Source organism: Amblyomma americanum, chromosome 6, assembly GCF_052857255.1.
Source record: "Amblyomma americanum isolate KBUSLIRL-KWMA chromosome 6, ASM5285725v1, whole genome shotgun sequence".
Classification (NCBI taxonomy): domain Eukaryota; kingdom Metazoa; phylum Arthropoda; class Arachnida; order Ixodida; family Ixodidae; genus Amblyomma; species Amblyomma americanum.
The window spans coordinates 78829770-78847643 of NC_135502.1; the positions used below are offsets into that span (position 1 = coordinate 78829770).

The 17874-nt window shown below is 45.3% G+C and overlaps 1 long non-coding RNA gene across 1 annotated transcript; it reads right to left on the reverse strand.

The window, feature by feature from the left end:
* Positions 1 to 3031: 3031 nt before the first annotated feature.
* Positions 3032 to 7505, reverse strand: LOC144094792 (uncharacterized). The gene is made up of 2 exons (XR_013306573.1): positions 7369 to 7505; positions 3032 to 3283 (listed from the first exon to the last, which is right to left on the reverse strand). It is a non-coding gene; the product is annotated as an uncharacterized LOC144094792 (long non-coding RNA).
* Between the last annotated feature and the right edge of the window lie 10369 nt (positions 7506 to 17874).

The window sequence follows — 17874 nt, forward strand, 5'->3', positions numbered from 1 at the left end:
TGTGGCCGGATCCAAGCGTGGCGCCAAGTTTGAAAACTCAAAATGGGCAATTGATGGAAGAGAGGCGAAGAAGGGCGAGGAGGTGTCCATGCTTTCGCATTCCTTCAATGCGGCTTACCGCAGTGATCTCGAACGTTTTTGTAGTGATAGCTACATTACGGTAGCATTTCGAGCTTTCAGCGCGGCGGCGCCGCCACGCTGTCACGTGGTTGGTCACGTGGTGCTGAGCAGCTGCCGCCGACGCGGCGCCGTGGCTGACCACGTGGTTCGTCACCTGGTTGGTCACCTAACCAGCCACGTGGTGCGGAGCAGTCGCTGTTGCCTCCACCAATCACTTTCAGCGGCACAGAACTACAATACGTCGAGGCATTCACCTCCATTGGTGTAGATTTTACTCCTACAATGCCATGGATTACCCATATTAGCAAGATATGCATCACCCTGTCTAAATTCATAGGTATCATCGCTTTTAATAAACTTATTTTGACCGTGAAAACGAAGCTCGACCTTTATTACGCTTCTTTCTTCTCATATATAGGTTATTGTTACTTGGTATGGGAAAATACTACTGTGTCAAATATACAAAACTTTTTACGCTACAGAAAAAAATGCTACGGATCATTACAAATGCTTCCTTTGACGCCCGAAGACAAAGGTATAAAATTATTTCAGTTAATAAGCTATTTTATTACAGGTTTGCCTGCTTTTATAAAAAAAAAACATGGCACGAAATGACCCTTTTTTGAGCCGCATTGTTCCTCTTGTACCATATGTCACACCCTATGCAACTAGAGACCATGGAATGTTTGCAATACCCAGATGCAGACAAAACTACGGTTGTGCGATGTTAAAATATATTCTTCCGAAATCTTTGAGCACCCCTCTCTATAGTAATTTAACAAAAATGACTTCTGCACTTAGGGAACTGTTCATTGACTAGGTTGTATTTTGTTACTGTGTTGAAATGTTTTTACCTGTCATTTCTCTCTTTTTTTTTCTTTCTCTAACAATGTATAATGATTCTCATGTGTAACTTTCTCTGCTAATGCTGCCGACTTCTGTGGGTGACGAAGCTTGTCAAGCGGTCATTGCGAACCGATTTTTTTTTTCGTCACCCACGGTGTTTGTATGACAAAAGCTGAAAATCAACTTGACGACTAAACCACCGCATTTTTTTTTTTTACCTGCCACCTGCCGCGGTTGCCAGTTTGCTCAAAATCCGGTGGGCGGAATGTCCGCAAAATGGCAGTCTTGACGCTCTCGAGTTAAAAACGAGCACGGCACGAACTAGAATGTTCCGATTTCCCTCGACGAAACCTCTTTTCCGAATGTGCCTGCTATAATAATAATAATAATTGGTTTTTGGTGGAAAGGAAATGGCGCAGTATCTGTCTCATATATCGTTGGACACCTGAACTGCACCGTAAGGTAAGGGATAAAGGAGGGAGCGAAAGAAGAAAGGAAGAGAGAGGTGCCGTATAGTGAAGGGCTCCGGAATAATTTCGACCACCTGGGGATCTTTAACGTGCACTGACATCGCACAGCCCACGGGCGCCTTAGCGTTTTTCCTCCATATGCCTGCTATGCGTTTGCTGAAAAATGTCCACACTTCGATAAACTGCACAGGGCGCTCCCTTCCGCTCACTGACTAGAGAGAGCGCCAGAGGGCTGCCACTGACGCTAATAATGGGGTGTGGCCGCGATTTTTCGACGAATAAGGACGCTGAAGTCGAATGGGCGCTGGCGATTAGCCACCTCTTCAAGCCCGTTGAATGCGCAGCAACAATAACGAAGGTAAAATGCTAGCGCGGTAGCGTACATTAAGTGTTTGTTTAAGCGGCAACAATAGATTGAGATAGAATGAAGTGGGTGCCATACGACAATGCCTTGTTCTCTTCTGTCACCTTTCCTTCGGTAACAGGTTACTTTGCAGTTTCTTAACTTCGTGATCGAGATAGACGCTGCGGGGATGCAGGTGGCTTATGTCCGCGAGCCTTCAATTTTGACTTTTAATCTTTGCTGGTTTGGTTTGGTTTGGTTTATGAGGTTTTAACGGTGTTTAACGTGGAATTCAATAACACCATTAAACTCGCGAGTTAATTGTTTTAATTCTTTTTTTGTTAGGACCACCACTGACTAGAATAACCTCACTGGTGATGTTGTCAGAACATCTAAACTGATTAATGATACTGAGCTTGCCATGGTTTTATTTTTCTTTAGCTTGTATTTGCACTGTATCTTTGCATTTTTAAATCACTTCTCACGTGCTATGAACTTTTTTTTTTTGAGCTTGTATTTGCAGTCTTCTGTTTTGTTTGGCATGTGCCTGTATTTTTTGTATTTTCAAATCTGTTTCCACCTGCTATGACCTTGTACACAAGGTCGCAGTATCCATAAATAAATTATAAATAAAAAGTGCCAAAGCGGCTCAGGCTACGAGGGATGCCGTAGCGAAGGGCTCCGGAAATTTCTACCACCTGGGGTTTTTTAAAGTGCTCTGACATCACACAAAATTTCGCCGCCGTCCAAATTCGCCCGCCGCGGCCGGACTCGAACCCGCGTCTATCGCATAGACCTTTGCGGCGTTCTGAAGCTGAAAGAATCGGCGTCTATTTATCGCGGCCTTATTCACGCAGTTGTTCGTACGTGCGGACTGCGGTCCGGACGGTAATCTGCTGCGTGTCCTTGGCTACCACAATTACCGAGCGCGCAAGTGTCATCATAAGAGATTTTGAATTTTTCTTCAGGGTGACCGGTCGTGTGAATATGGCGGATGATCTGGTTCCACACACTGTTTTAACAGTTACGCAGGTAGAGCAACAATGTTTTCAACATTTATGTGAAGTGCAAATTTCGGAATCACCTGCGTATTACAGAAAAAAAAAGCTAAAGTTCCTCTGATTACTGCACTTGCTTCAGTCACTGTAACCCTCTCTCCCTCCTTCACTCACTCTCTCGCTGGTCCAGCACTGGGGCCTAACTAACGATCTATATTCGTAGTTCGTTCCAAAAACAATACACAAGGACACACTTAGCGTTTCATGGCGTCGTTTATTTATCCGTAGTATCCGTATCCGTATCGCCGATAACCTCCGTACGCAGGGTAGACTGCATAGGCAGGGTAGCCTCCGTAGCCTCCGTAGCCTCCGTAGCCGCCGTAGCTGCCATATGATCCGAGACCGAGTCCACCGAATCCGAGTCCGCCATATCCGCTGAGGCCGTAGCCAACCACGAAGGTGGCCGATGCCGTAGCAACCAACAGGCCCAAGGTGATCAGGAGGGCCTGCGCAGTGGTAGTGCAGGTGTAAATTTTGCGTATCAAGTTTTTGTGTAGAAAGGGCTCCTTGCTATGACTTGTTTCATTTTGAATGCCTAAACAAGAACGCAAGTGTGCGTTACATGTTAAGCCCTGTGTTCGCACAGCACACACTTAGTTCAGTTTTACCGTAACAACAAGGCTCTCTATCTTAGTTTAGATGCCTGCAGCGCCCTCTTCTCATGAACGCATCATACATCGTTGGATGCGCATGTGCTGGGAGAGTAAAGTATGGCCATTAAAATAACCGGATTTCAAGAGCTCCTGCTAAGAATTACTACCATTGCGTGGTTTGCGTTCGTGTGCTGTCATTGACGCTATTGGTGCCTGCGCAGGGGCACTACTACCTTTCGTTCCTTTCAAAATGCCCGCACTGCGGTTGCACGAGTAATCTCCTACCTAGGGAAACCGAAGATTTATAAGTGACCAGCCTTCGGCACTTTAACCCTAACCATCCTTCCAGGATTTTACCTGGAAGAAAAATTTCTTTCTGGAAGACAAATTATAAACTGCCTTCATAAACTCATACGGTATGGTCTTCATTCATCCAGAAGATAAGCAAAGATTAAATAAAATACTATAGTATAACGCTGGAAACAAAGTTGAGATTTTCCAAAGCGCCGCAGGGAAAGAGAGCTCAAAAAAGGGATGTTTTTATCTCAGTAAAGAAATTTTAGGTTAGGGCAGTATTCGCATAATTTTTCTGGTACTGGCAAAAAGTGGGCTTTACATTTCAACATTTGTTCGACAACAGGCGTATTGTCAATAATGATACAGATAATGAAACAGCGTGGGGCGGCTTCTCAAGTGATATGAAATTTACTTTCTCAGAAATAACGTGAATAGGGGAGATATGAACGAGCGCTGCAAATACTAATAAAACGCTACAATACTAATACACTAAGAAGTGTTTCCCATAGATTTTCGAAATTTTAAGCGAATTCCGTGTGGAATTTGAGCTTCATTTTTAACTAGTGGGAGTGTCAGCAATATGAAGCAGTGCCAAGATCATCCGTCCAACTAAGACCCCAACGTTACACAGCCTCCCTTACTCCGTACATGTGAGCACCGATGTGACACTGCGCTCTGCAGCAACAAATAAAGAAAATCTATTCTTCTCTCGGCAGCGCTGCCATCAACTGCTACAATGTGCACCGCTAGAAGAAAAGGGGGATTTTGCCGGATCTATCTGCGGTTATTTCGCTTCTTTCGCAGAATTGAAAAATTCATGTTTACAGTCTAACAGGCAGATGGTAATGGTTTGTTTTGGTTTGGTTTGGCTTGTTTTAGTTTATGGTATTTTAACGTCTCAAAGCGACTAAGGCTATGAGGGACGGAATAGTGACAGAAATTTCGACCACCCGGGATTCTTTAACGTGCACTGACATAGCACAGTGCGCGGGCCTCTGGAATTTCGCCTCGATTGAAATTCGACTGTCGCGGGCGGGATCGAACCCACGTATTTCGGGTCAGCAGTCGAGAGCCATAACCACTGAGCCACCACGGCGGCTTGAGATGTTAATGTCATGAGGCATTGGCGGGATTAAAGTAAGGGCTCAACGCCTCAAAAAGAGTTCCCTCTTCAATAGCTTTAAGGGAAAAAAAAAACCTTACACTAAGAAGGAAATGTGTAAGCCAATTAAGTGGTTTAAAGCTCGGCTGCAGCTTTCGGGCAACGAAGAGCGCAGGTAATAAAAGCTTACAAAGACATTTAGAAACATTTCAAGACGCTATTTTGAGCTGTTTTCAGCCTATGTGCCAGCTGTGCTGCAAGCGTTCTGTTTACAGAAAGTATCCTCGCCTTTGTGCAGGAATCGTTGCTCTGCAAGGTCCGTACGTACAAAGTTTGTTCCTTTCGTTCGAGTGTCTTGCGTTCTCACGGACCGAGTTTCCTATGGTGCCTTTCAAGTATACCAGCAGCCACGGCTGCTGGATGTAGAGAATTTTATGTCGGTCCTCAAGAAAGAGCCACATACGGTCCTGTGCGTCCTGTCCGCAGTCTTTAAAAGACCTCCTGTATTTCACAGTTCAGGTCCTAGTGAAAGAAAATAACTGTTATACAGCGGTAGGTTTAAGTGACCGACTTTGGCGAATTTTCCCCGACGCCGACCTGATGAGATGATCACTTTTCTTTGTCATCAGATGGTCGCATGTTTTCAAACTTGGATAAAAAAATGTAAACAGGCCCACAATAATTAAAAAGCGACACTTCTTCGGCGGCGCAAAGTTTCTAAAGCTTGATTTCCAATATGGACGCATTCTGCCACATTTAGCATAAAGCCGTGACTACAACAGCGAGAACTATTAATGAATAAATGTTGAGTTTGGTCTAGTTTAGAAAAGAACCATGCACAATGTTTTCTCCAGCCCAGGAAGAATGGATGGGTGTTAAGAGCCCCCCCCCCCCCCCCCCCCCCCCACCCCCTGAAACCTGGCGGGGCCATACCTTCTAAGCCTGGCACCAAGACAGTTCCAGATTTTTCTTAATATATCTTAAGTAGGGCACCCTCATGATGCAGTGTCTCTAGATACTGCCACATTTACCTTCTGTTTTTTCTTAGTAAGTGTTGCATCACATGCGTCACGGACTTTTCATACGTACGACCACGTATGTGTAGTCTTTAATTTAATCTCTGGATCTCGTATTTATTATGTCAGATGAGCGGTATTGTTTAAAATAATCAAAGATGATTTACTATTTACGCCTAAATTAAAACCTGGGTTGTCGCTTTAGCTTTGTGAAATATACCCAACGTGCTGCACGTACACTCGCAGACAGAATATAGACGATGGTTCCGCGTTCGAACTCTTCTTTCGCGTTCCGCAACGTAAATAGAAATGTTCGAAGCTTTTATGTGCAAAGAAAACGGTAAACAATAATGGCACATGCATCAATCATCCATAACATTTTGCTTAGTAATGCGTCAGACGGATTTTACCGCCGAAGCGTAGTCTATATTCGTCTGTCCACGACTGTACATCCCTTTAGGTATCAGCTAATAATTATCAGCTGCATGCATCAAACACAGGAGCATCTTCTCCAACAGCTCCGCCTAGCTTATACAAAGGGTTGTATTTTAACATCGATGTAGCATTCTTTCTAAAAACAAACCATGAACATCTGTAGCAATAAAAACGAACAACACCGTATTCGCCTCTTTAGAGCATCGGCTTCGAACTTTCGAACTTTATTATAACGGCACATTTTTCTTGGCACCCCCATTGCCTCAGCGCCGATTTCTTCATCTTTAAATAGGAGCTTTCTCTTTGCGTTTTCGTACGCGCCGTTGATGTTTAGGAAAGATAAATGTAATAGCGTTCGCAAGTCTAATGCCCTATCGTAAGCTTGCTGGAGTTTCGGTTTATCGCGAACGGCAACGCCGTGTCGTTTAAGAAGCTAAGGTCAACAAAATTGCGCTCATCAAAAAGGTTGGCCAAGTGGTCCAAGATTGAAGACTCCCGACTTTTTAATGGCTGTTATTGACTCCCGCTGTATGTCATAATGCAAACTCTATTTTAGGCAAAGCATTGGTTGTTCTTGCAATTCATTTAAATGAATCGTCATAGGCCCGGAGTTAACGGCTTTATGAGTCAGTATGTTCACAACGTTACGCCAGCTCTTACCTGCACTACCAGCTAAAGCATATTTCACAGTTGGCCTTATAAAACCCAAAATGTGAACATTTTGCTCTTTGTACAAAAGAGTTATTCTATGGCCCACAGTCATACTCAGAACAGATTTTCGACCCCTTTTTACACGTTATAGACAAACATAAATGCCTCAGCTTCTGCTTTCTGTTCTATTGAACCAATCAGGTGGCCCACCTATGCTGCTGCTCTAGAAATTTTTTCGTGAGTTTTTCGCTCACAGCCGGCTCTTCTACGACACGATTTCCTTAACGCTGTCACGTTAAAACCTTGCACAACTATTGCTGCACTACGTGAAGGCAAAACAAAACCTCGCTATCACCACAGCAGCCCACAGCTTGATATCCTTTTATCCCTAGAACTGCTGCATGTCTTGCATAAGTCAAGCGAGAGACAATACTTACGGCGAAGTTCATGGCGACGTCTGAAGACTGCTGCTTCTGAACAGAACCGGGGCTCAAGCGGTGACTGAGTATAGGGTTGCTGGATGCTATTTATACGCCCTCTTGAGTCCGCTTTAAGTGCAACGTTGAAGGTCTTTTCAGTGGGGCCCTACCCCCTGCTCGTAATCCTCATTAACAAAGCCGGCTTCCAACAAGCGAACGTGCGGCAGCCGATATCGATTCATCTATCAAAGCTTGTATCATACCGGAGCGCTGATTCGTTCGCGGTTTCGTCATTCCTTGCAGACGACTCCGCTCCGCTCGCTGCCTTGGAAGAGGTCCTGTTCGGTCTCTCTGGCGCGTAATTATGATCCCGTCGCGGAATTCGCCAAATTAGGTGTTGTGCTGTGCCGGCCGGACGCCCTTACACCATGCTGTGCGAGGCATGCGTGCCGCGGTTCCCTACAGGGTGCCTTACTTCGGCGCGAGCTGACTGATCTATAGCTGACATTTTTCTTTCTCGTCGCTTCTTCCACAAGACTTGACGAAAGTGTACAGCCTCACCAAAAGGCTCCTTTAATCGTTGCAATTATAATAATTGCTCGTGGCTGTTTTTATTTTATTTTCGGCCATGATTAACGGTGAACGTTGAACAGGCTGACACAGTAGATCATCATTTCCGAGCTCTTGTTGACCTTGGTGCTCTCTGTAATAATCACGGGTTACGAGTATTGGACTTTGTTGTGGCCAGAAACAAGGCACCGCGTAATTACTTTGTTGCTTTACATTTCGGCATCGAGCAGCGGCTTAAGTCCATGCGAAGGAAAATGTGAAGGTTATCACTTGTTTTTCGTGCGGCTCTGGGAGAGTGGTCCCATGCTTAGGCGGGTTACTGACATATCCCTGGTCGCTCTTTCGGTTTGCACTGTCGGTTAACTGCGGATCCACAGGGCGAAAACAATCGCTGGCTTCGTCTTCTGAGTAACCGGGCACCGGAACGGGCACCAAGCGGCCCGTTAGTCACTCCTATGCTTTGTCATATTCCCGTATGGTGCAGCTCCGTCACGTGGTGTGGTGGGGTCCGGGGATGAAAACAGCGATTTTATCCGGCGTGCTCGCGTCCTCAAAACAAAAAAGTTGTATAATTTAAAACACATCTTGACCGCTTTCTTTCGTAGTAACTCTTAAAAGTTTATTGTACGAAAGCTTGCGCCCGTTAACGTAGGCTAACCAGGCTCTAAACATTTCCTGTGCGAGTGTTGCGTATTGCGCGTTCAGAAAGAGCCGCCAGTATTCGCTAGCAGCAGTGACCAGATTACCCCATCGACCACATTGCGATTGCGCAAGCAAAGCAAGCAACATTTGCACATTGTCATTAGAAAACCACCGCGCGTGATGAAAGATATCGCATTAGTGTCGACGTCAAATATTTATTTCATGTTCTGCCCCACGCAGCAGATAGTGAATCTGTTTAGTGTTCGACAGTGTACGACGGCTCAAAAGTTGGTGTTCAGTAAAATATTTCCATCAATAAAGGAATCGTTGTATATTCTGAAAAAAAAGAGTCAAAGTTTGATATCTCTAAATATTTTCATTATTTTAAAATCCAGAAGTACAGACATGCATGGGGCAATGCGAACAGTAAACCGGTTTAGAGTGAGTTCACAGTGCTAATTTATTAAGAGACATCCGTCGCAAAGAGACATCGCCGGACTGACTAATTTTCTGACGTACAGCGAGCGTAGAAGCAAGACAGCTATGCCGATATTCTGTTGTGACGGCGCCTGTCTCTATGTTCAAATCTCCCATGGCCACACACAGCGTGAAAGAAACAGGGGAACTAGAACATCATAAAAGTAAAGTTAGTCCGCAAGTAGCCGAACTGGAAGAAGCAAAAGAGAGAGAAAGCGCGACAGGGAGGTTAACAAGGATATAAAAAAATAATAGGGATGGTGTTGTTCGCTTGGATCCTGGTGCTTGTCGAGATGGTGTTTGTGCGTCAAAGCTGCATCTCAAGCAGCCAACTACAGTTGGGGCCAGAAGCTGAGTAGACGAGTCCACTAGCCTGAAGACAAGTAAGGACAGTTCGTGCTTGACCGGCAGCTTGACTGTCGCATTGCTGCCTTCCACAATAAACTTGTGTATATCGTGAGCAAAACGCAGAATATACAGCATATTTGCGGGCTCTGTCCCTCCCTAAGTTACGACATCTGCTGGTGCAGCACTTCCTCGTGGTCTAGGCGAGTGCTAGTCGAAGGACTGACCGATTCTGCAGTGTATCCGTAGCTGATTATGATGCCCAGTGGATGTTTGAAATCAACACTTGTTATTAGGAAAGTTTAAGGTCCTTTATGAGGATAAATTTCCGGCCAGCTGGTAAGACATTATGACAACGAAAAACAGCAAAAAGAAAACAAGGACTAAGGCAAGGTGACAACAGAGCGTCATTTGCCAAAGTTTTCCATGCCAGTGCAGAGGGTCACCTGATGTGTCTAAAGAGGGCTTTGAACACTTGCGGTCTATTTAAAAAGGGGAAGGATAGCTAATTGAGTAGTTGGACTGTCGTCTTGAGAGCGAATTGTGCACACAGAGAAGGGACGAGTGCGGTTGTATCGTGCTTCCTTCGTCGTGTTTCATCTGAGAAGAGGAGTGGGGACGTGTGGAAAGAAAAGGCGCGGTAACAATCTCACACTCCGTGAACACCTAACTGCACCGTATACTGCACCGTATAGGTAAGAGATGGAGAGAGAGGACAGCAGGGTAGCGAAATAAATAAATATATACATTTCAGTACCGTCTTCGCCAAACGTAACCAGGGTGCCCTTATACCATTTCTCATGTCATCAGGTGACTGATTGTCGTGCAGAGGAAGATAGCTATAGGGAAGGCTGACATCACGCTCGTTATCCTCGCAGTCGACGAGGGCTGGCCACCGCAGCGTCGCTGCTTTTGTGTCAGCCCGGTTATTTTTAACAAAGATGGTGCATCCGATGAAAATTTCTCATCATTAGCTAGTTTCTATGAAAAATACTCCAGTGAGGAATAAAACGGCAACCGAAACTTTAATACGCTTTAATTTCACGAAGGAATGCGTAACCATCCGTATTGGACTTGATTCTCTCTTTCGTTTCATCATACGATTCATTGAACTCGGCAGATCTGGAAGAAATATCGGTTAGCTGAATTTGAGCATTGTCGTGCATGCAGGAAATACGCGTTAGGCCGTCGTGGACGCATTGTCGCCATGAGTTCTACTGGAGCTGCTTCCTCCGGCAAGACGTGCTCCCGGTGTCGCAACCACGGCGTGCGCGTGGTGCTCAAGGGGCACAAGCGGGTCTGCCCGCACCGGTACTGCTCCTGCGACCGCTGCGGCCTCGTCACGATGCGGCGGCAGATACTGGCTGAGGAGGCGTCCATCCAGAAGAAGCAAGAGGCCGAGTCGAGTCTGCTCGCCGCTGGTCAGCTATGCGGTCAGGATAACCTCGGTAAGCGTTCGATGGACATCTATCGTGAAAAAAAAAGTGCACGAGAGAAATAGAAAGCTTTTAATCAACGGAAATCTTGTCAGCCGGCGGTAACGAAATCCCGGATTGATTTACTGATTGATTGATTGATTGATTGATTGATTGATTGATTGATTGATTGATTGATTGATTGATTGATTGATTGATTGATTGATTGATTGATTGATTGATTGATCGACTGACTGACTGACTGACTGACTGACTGACTGACTGACTGACTGACTGACTGACTGACTGATTGATTGATTGATTGATTGATTGATTGATTGCAAAAGGCGTGGTGTCTCACTTCTCGGTGTACACCTTAACCACGCAGCGAGGGAAGGAAGGAAGGTGGGAGTGAATGAAGACAGAAAGAAAGAGGTACTGTAGTGGAGGGCTCCAGAATAATTCCGACCACCTGGGGATCTTTAACGTGCACTGGCTCCACACTGGAGAAAATAGAAGGGAGTAAAGGAAGAGGTAGAGTGCAAATAGAAGTAGGTGATGTCATAATGCAATAAGATGCACAGAGTGATCTTAAAACTGAAGATATACATGGCACTCGTCCCTCCCGCAGATTCTAATGCAGAGCACACATGCGTTCCGTGTCCTACCACACACACACAGACGCGCATCAAAAAAAAAGAAAAGAAGTCATCAAGAACATCTTGGTATGCTAAAAGCAAACAAGGTTTTTTCAGACATCTCTAATATAGTATGGAGTACTGCAGAAGGAGCGGTCATGAAAGGTTCGTCTGCCCTTACATAGATTTGTCGCAAAGCTCGACCGCCCTACATCAGGTCATCACTGGTCTTAAAGAGTGCCTGCCACAGTGGTGGCCTAGTGGTTTGAGCCTAGTGGTTTGAGCACCCGCCTCGCTAGCGGGAAGGGCAGGGTTCGATCCTCTGTGGCGCCGGCTACCCACCAATAATACGATGGGTACAACCTTTCCTCAAGCCTGCGGTTCAGCGTCTTCGTGTTCAAGTGCTTGGGAAAGGTGTTTTTGACCCCACCTTGAATAGATTAAAAACACCTTCTGCCATGGCGCTCTGTAGCCACAGATGCCCTTGCGCCATAAAAATATATGATCATGATACTGAGAGCAATTACAGCCTATTTTTGTTGTCGTTAAATTGAATTTTTGGTTCTTTGTGATTACTTTCACGTTTGTTCAGTTGCAAAGGACACATTGATTGCTGAGAAAATTGGATTGAGAACGGAGCATTTTGTTCTCCCTTGACTCGATTGAAGTTCGTCACATCAATAATAATAAAAAAATGCTCTGTGGTCACCGTTTTGGAAACGAATGGCCGTATACTCTAGCCTCAGTGATCCCCCGAAAAAAAATGCATTCAGCGCAGTCTACCTGCGAAAGTGGGCAGCGGCGGTGGTACTTATATCTAATATTTTCCTCGTCCAGCTTACCAAATTAGACTGCATAACGGATCCACGCAGACAAAAAGAGCAGCGTAGGTAGGAAACAAACAGGACAAGTCACCGCGTTGGCTCAGGTGGTTATGGCGTTCGGCTGCTGACCCGCAAGACGCGAGTTCGATCCCGGCCGCGGCGGTCGCATTACCATAGAGGAAAAATTAAAGAGGCCCGTGTACTGTGCGATGTCAGTGCACGTTAACGAACCCTCACGTGGTCGAAATTTCCGGAGCCCTTCACTACGGCATCCCTCATAGCCTGGGGCGCATTGGGACGTTAAACCTCAATAAACCGCAAAGCAAACAGGACAGAGCGCGGAACTTCAACTCAGTTTTACTTAACAAATATGTCACCTGGCAGAAAGCGCGTTGTCTTGTCCACCTTTCTTGTGACTGTCCCTTATTTTTGAGCTAACATTTGTACATAAAACTATGCACCAACTAGCCCCGCAACAAGTGTTACAGAAAGACGAACAATGCGTCGCATTACTCGGCCATGCTGGCGTGTGCGCCGCAAATTTTTATCTAGATAGATGTCCTCTTTTTTTTTGTTGTTAGCAAAACTGATGTTTTTTTGACGCAAAAGCCAGTTTCTTTCTTTCATAGTACGGTTCCTAAATTTCTCTGTTCAGATGGAACGCAAAAGAAAAGGTCACCTATTTGCATAAAATTTTCGACACACATGCCACCATGACAGAGTGATGTGATGTATTGTTCGTCATTTTATCTACTGTGATTACGACGCTTGTATAGCTATGACGTTTCTGTGAAGTAAACCTAATTTCAAGTTTCGAGCTCTGTATACTCTCTGTTTCGTTCATACGTCCCCCTTTTCGCTTGGATCCTTTCATTATGTATTCCACTTCGAACTACCAACTAGCCCTCCTTTCTACACTACACAGCTTATTAAAGTTCCTTACAAGTGATAGTACCCGGTTCAACATCAGACGTGGCAACTTATCGAACAGGAAACGTTCATTTTAACCCTCGCTTGAGAGCACTAAAATAATCACGTACTGACTGCATCTATAAAGAGACGAATACATTCAGCTTCTAAAACACAAAGCGGTTGCCTTTCGAGGTACTCGATTCTTTCTTGTCTTTTCTCCTTTCTTTCGTGGACCCAAAACAGCCACAATTTCCGCAGCTCTGATACCAGAATACGAGTACTATGCCTAAATAGTCACAGTGGACGCTTCCACCAAATTATTGCTCTCAGTAAAAAAATTATTATGTGTCTCTCTAGTCATGATGACGTTTGTCCGGCAGCACAGCAAAAATAAAACCTTTAATGGCAAAAAAGTTAGGTTTTTAATTTTCCTGCCAGCCGATTCAAATTTGTCACGTACTTACCGAAAAGGACGGGTTCCCATCGTTTTGAAATGAATGGGGTTGCAGCCTAGCCTCTGGGATTCGCGTCTGAAATTCAGCGTCGACCCACTCATTTTAGTTGCGAAATCGGCCGGTGAGGGCGGCAGCTGTATTACCTTTACTGGTCTTTTATGCTCCGTTTTGGGTGAGAGTTGTCTGTTTGTGATTAAAACGCGGTGTACTATCGAAACAGACTAACTTCAATTTAGTGTCATTTTAGTTTGTTTTTGTTTGTTGATGGGGTTTAACGTCCGGAAGCGACTCAGGCTATGAGGGACGCTGTAGTGGAGGGCTCCGGAAATTTCGACCGCCTGGAGTTCTTAAACGTGCACTAACATCGCACAGTACACGGGCCTCTATAATTTCGCCTCCATCAAAATTCGACCGCCGCGGTCGGGATCGAACCCGCGTCCTTGGGGTCAGCAGCCGAGCACCGTAACCACTGAGCCACAGCGGCGGCCTTAGTGTCCTTTTCAGGTGCTTACACCTTCATTGCAGAAATGGTTATTGAAAGTTGGTACACTGCATCTAAACCATTCCTGGAGTGCCGCCAAACATGTAGGTTTTAAATCGCTTGAGCATGACATGAGGATCGTGTTCAAGTACGGAGCACAAGTAATCCTTGGACGCATTTTTAGGACGTTCAGTTATAGCTGAAAGAAAAATTGCAGGTAGCGACATAACTAGCATACTACGAAACATGGTCATTGGTAATCCATCGTCAGAATGAACGCGCCATTCGATATTTACATGAAAGAGAGTAAAGAGGATTAGTGCATTTGCTCTGGAGATGCGTTGATGCGCGTTTAACTGGCTGGTGCCAAATTCATAAATTGATACGATCAAGTGCATTCCGTTAAACTACAGTGATAAACAAGGAAACAATGAATATTGCTAATACAGTTTAACATCAGTAACTCAAAAGGGACAGCCAATGTGTTAGAGTTACGCGAACTTTGAACTAAGGGCAGCCCAGACAAGCTCCTCTAAATAGCGCGTGATGTTGACGGACGGAAGCGTCGTTTAGAATAAACCGGGAGTTCGAATTCGACTAGTTGGAGTGGACGAGATTCAAACATATCACTGTTCTTACTACTAAGGTGGTCCTTAACTTCCCACGAGGTGCAGTTTTTACAACGACCACGAACCAGCAAGGCATTCGTGCACACTTTATTTCTTGAAGCAAGCTCTTACTGTAAAATCTACCGCCTGCATAGAGTGCAAAGAAACAAGCCTTAAAGCATAAATCCTTCCTCTTGTCTACATTCGCCCCTGTACCTTTGGCCTGTGACTTCTGTACGAGTCACGCCGCTGTGCGATATCTACAGCGGCGACAGCATGCTGCTCCGCTACTACGCGTTATTGGTCGAGTGAGTCACACGAATGTTTCCTAACGACCCACATGCATGCGATTATATGGATAGTGGGATTGCCGGTTGGTATGGCGATGTAGCGGGCCAGAGTGAATGCCGAGACGGAATGACGCCCGCGAAATATTGCACATTGTTCCCGCGGATTCCCAGACGGAGTGCTACCTCCGTTATTTCGAAACACATAATGACGCTCCATGATGATAGACGTTCGGTAGATGACTCACTGGTAGGAACAAGATGACGTTCGAAACGCCATCAAAGGGCGTGTGACTCTTACCGACATTCTTTTACGATCTGGATTGTAGATGCGTATTGGTAGAAGACGAAGAAAGCGCACTTTGTAGGCGCCTACCCGGTAAATGTGAGGAAACGTCCTAAGCGGAAAAAAGAACATTAATCGAGATGCGTAGACGCTCTGTATCTTTCTTTTTTTGCTGTTTCAGTGTGCCTTGGTTTATGAAAGTCGTCCGCGGCACGCGTCCTGAAGTAACGCTCGGTATTACGAAATTGTTCCTGACTCTTTTTTTGCTGTTGTTTTTCGTGCTTTACTCATTACTGCTTACTCTGGGAAAAGGGTTTTAACTTTACGTTTCCCTTTGCACTGATTATCGCTTTATTCTATGTATTAGAAGCTGAACAATAAATACTTTCTGAGATTCACGAAAGATGGCTCGGGATTGACAAAGATATGCTCGTTAGCTATCTTGATTCTATTGTGGTTTTTATGGCCATTGTGATCGTCTTATTTTTGTGCTCCGGTCAAACGCTCGACGCTTGCACGTAAGACAAGCTTTTGAATGCGAACTCATGTTGATATGATTGCCGATTTAAACTTGAAAGCTACATGTGTGGTACGTACTTTCGTTTGAGTTCAAAGACAATGAAGACTTACGCTCTTCTTTGACACTTTACTTAAACTGCCGAGTGTGATACAATCGTCCTTAGCGCTTGTCCTGTCTTCCTTCATCTTTCTTCCCCGTCTTTTGCGCTGTTACCCTTAAGAATATATTTCGACGCCGAACTTGAGTAGACACTCTCTCTTTTACATATTACTCGCTCCGCTATCGGTTGAATTTTAACATTTCGTTTAATATAGGGGGCTAGTCTGTAGCATCGAAGGGCGGCAAATCAAAGAGGAAGTGCCTCTGTCTTTAACGCGTACAAAAGTTCTCATTTTCCCATGACTTATTCTGTGGTTCGCTCCAACTGCGCTCACCCGCTCAGCATAGCGACGCTGCACCGCACACTGAATTTTCTTAATATGACCATTCCTGAGGTGCGGTTAAGCAAAGGCTCTCAGGGTCACCTTAAAGTAGTAGGATTAATGCTAACCTAACAGAAAAAGCAAATATTTGGAAACAAGACAAGCATGCATTAATAACAAGTCAAGAACCATTCATGATATTTTGATCCGTAGGAACTAATGAGAACTAGAGCATAAATTCTAAAACCACAGTTTTCCCATAAGGTACCCGCATTGCCCTTACCTGGCCGAGTGCAGAGTATTCTCGTAAGCAGTTTAAAGTAAGAGTAGATACTTTCAACAAATAGGCATCTGGCGGTTCTCCACTCTCAGGTCTGAGACTTGAAAGTAGCGTAACACGATGGCTTCATGCTCATGATACAGCAGCAACGATCTTAAATAGAAGAGGAATACACGGAATGTTGCGCGTGGTATCTTTTAGCGCACTTGCCAGCGCAGCGTTCTGCGCATGCGCTCTTGAGCGCCTCTTAAAGAGTGGTCGACGCTAGGCGATACGAACAGTTTGCCAAAACTATTAAGAGCGTTCGACAGTAAGACGGTCAATGTGACTAACGAACTGCTAGTATGCTGAGGTGTTCGGGTGGTGCTAAAAATTAGGCGTTACAGCTTGGCTGTAATGTCAACCAATTCCGCAACTCCCTGCAACATCTGCGGAGAAAATTGAGGAGCTACGCTTCTGCCAACATCCCGAATGATATCGACATAGCTGGACAGAAAACGAAAGCACTGTTCATGAGAAAAAAAAGGTGGTAGAGGTTTAACCTAGTTATAGAGAGTAGACGTGCGAAAGAATGTGTTGGTCCTTCCAGTTAAAGGGGACACTTAAGGCTGGTCTTAGAGGTGTGAGGCGATAGCTTTGGTGAGTTAATGCCCATATATGCAGAATTGGTCATTTGCTACTTCACATTCATGGATCGCGGCGAGTATTCATTCCACCTGTGGCGCTGTGGCGCATCGATTAAGCGATGCGCCACTGCAAAGGCACTTGGCTTTTTCTATCACAGCTACCGGTAGGGATTGTGCGACCCATGTGGCTCTTCTTGAGCGACCTCTCGCAACCGATCATTAATTTAACTGCCACCTGCCAGGGCAGGTTGTGATGACGCCACAAGGTTACGTGACCTAGGTGCGCGACAACCCTCCTTCCATTGGTTACAACTGGCGCGACAATCCTCCGAACTTACCGGAGTTACTCGGCTAAGCTCGGGGCAGTTCTGGGCACACGAAAAGATGACTAGATTCTTGCTCGGGGTTGGTACATCTGGAGTAATGCTATCGCAATAAAATTTACAGGCGATTACGGTAGTCGGTAATGCGAAATTTGAGCGCAGCTGTACACCTGCCACCGTTGGCAGGTGGCGTGTTATGGTGCAAGCCACATCCCAGGATCTCCTCGTGGGAGCCACCTTCCGGTTGTCCACTCCTCCGCTCTCGCCGTGGCAGGTGGCGTTTCTCTCTGCTACTGCCTGCCAACAAGCCGCAGGAAAAGTCGCCTTAGAGCCTCGCTTAAAAAAATTATTGCAGGGTCTCTGAACACTGATAAATACATATGTTTAAGAATATTCACATCTAACGTCATTAT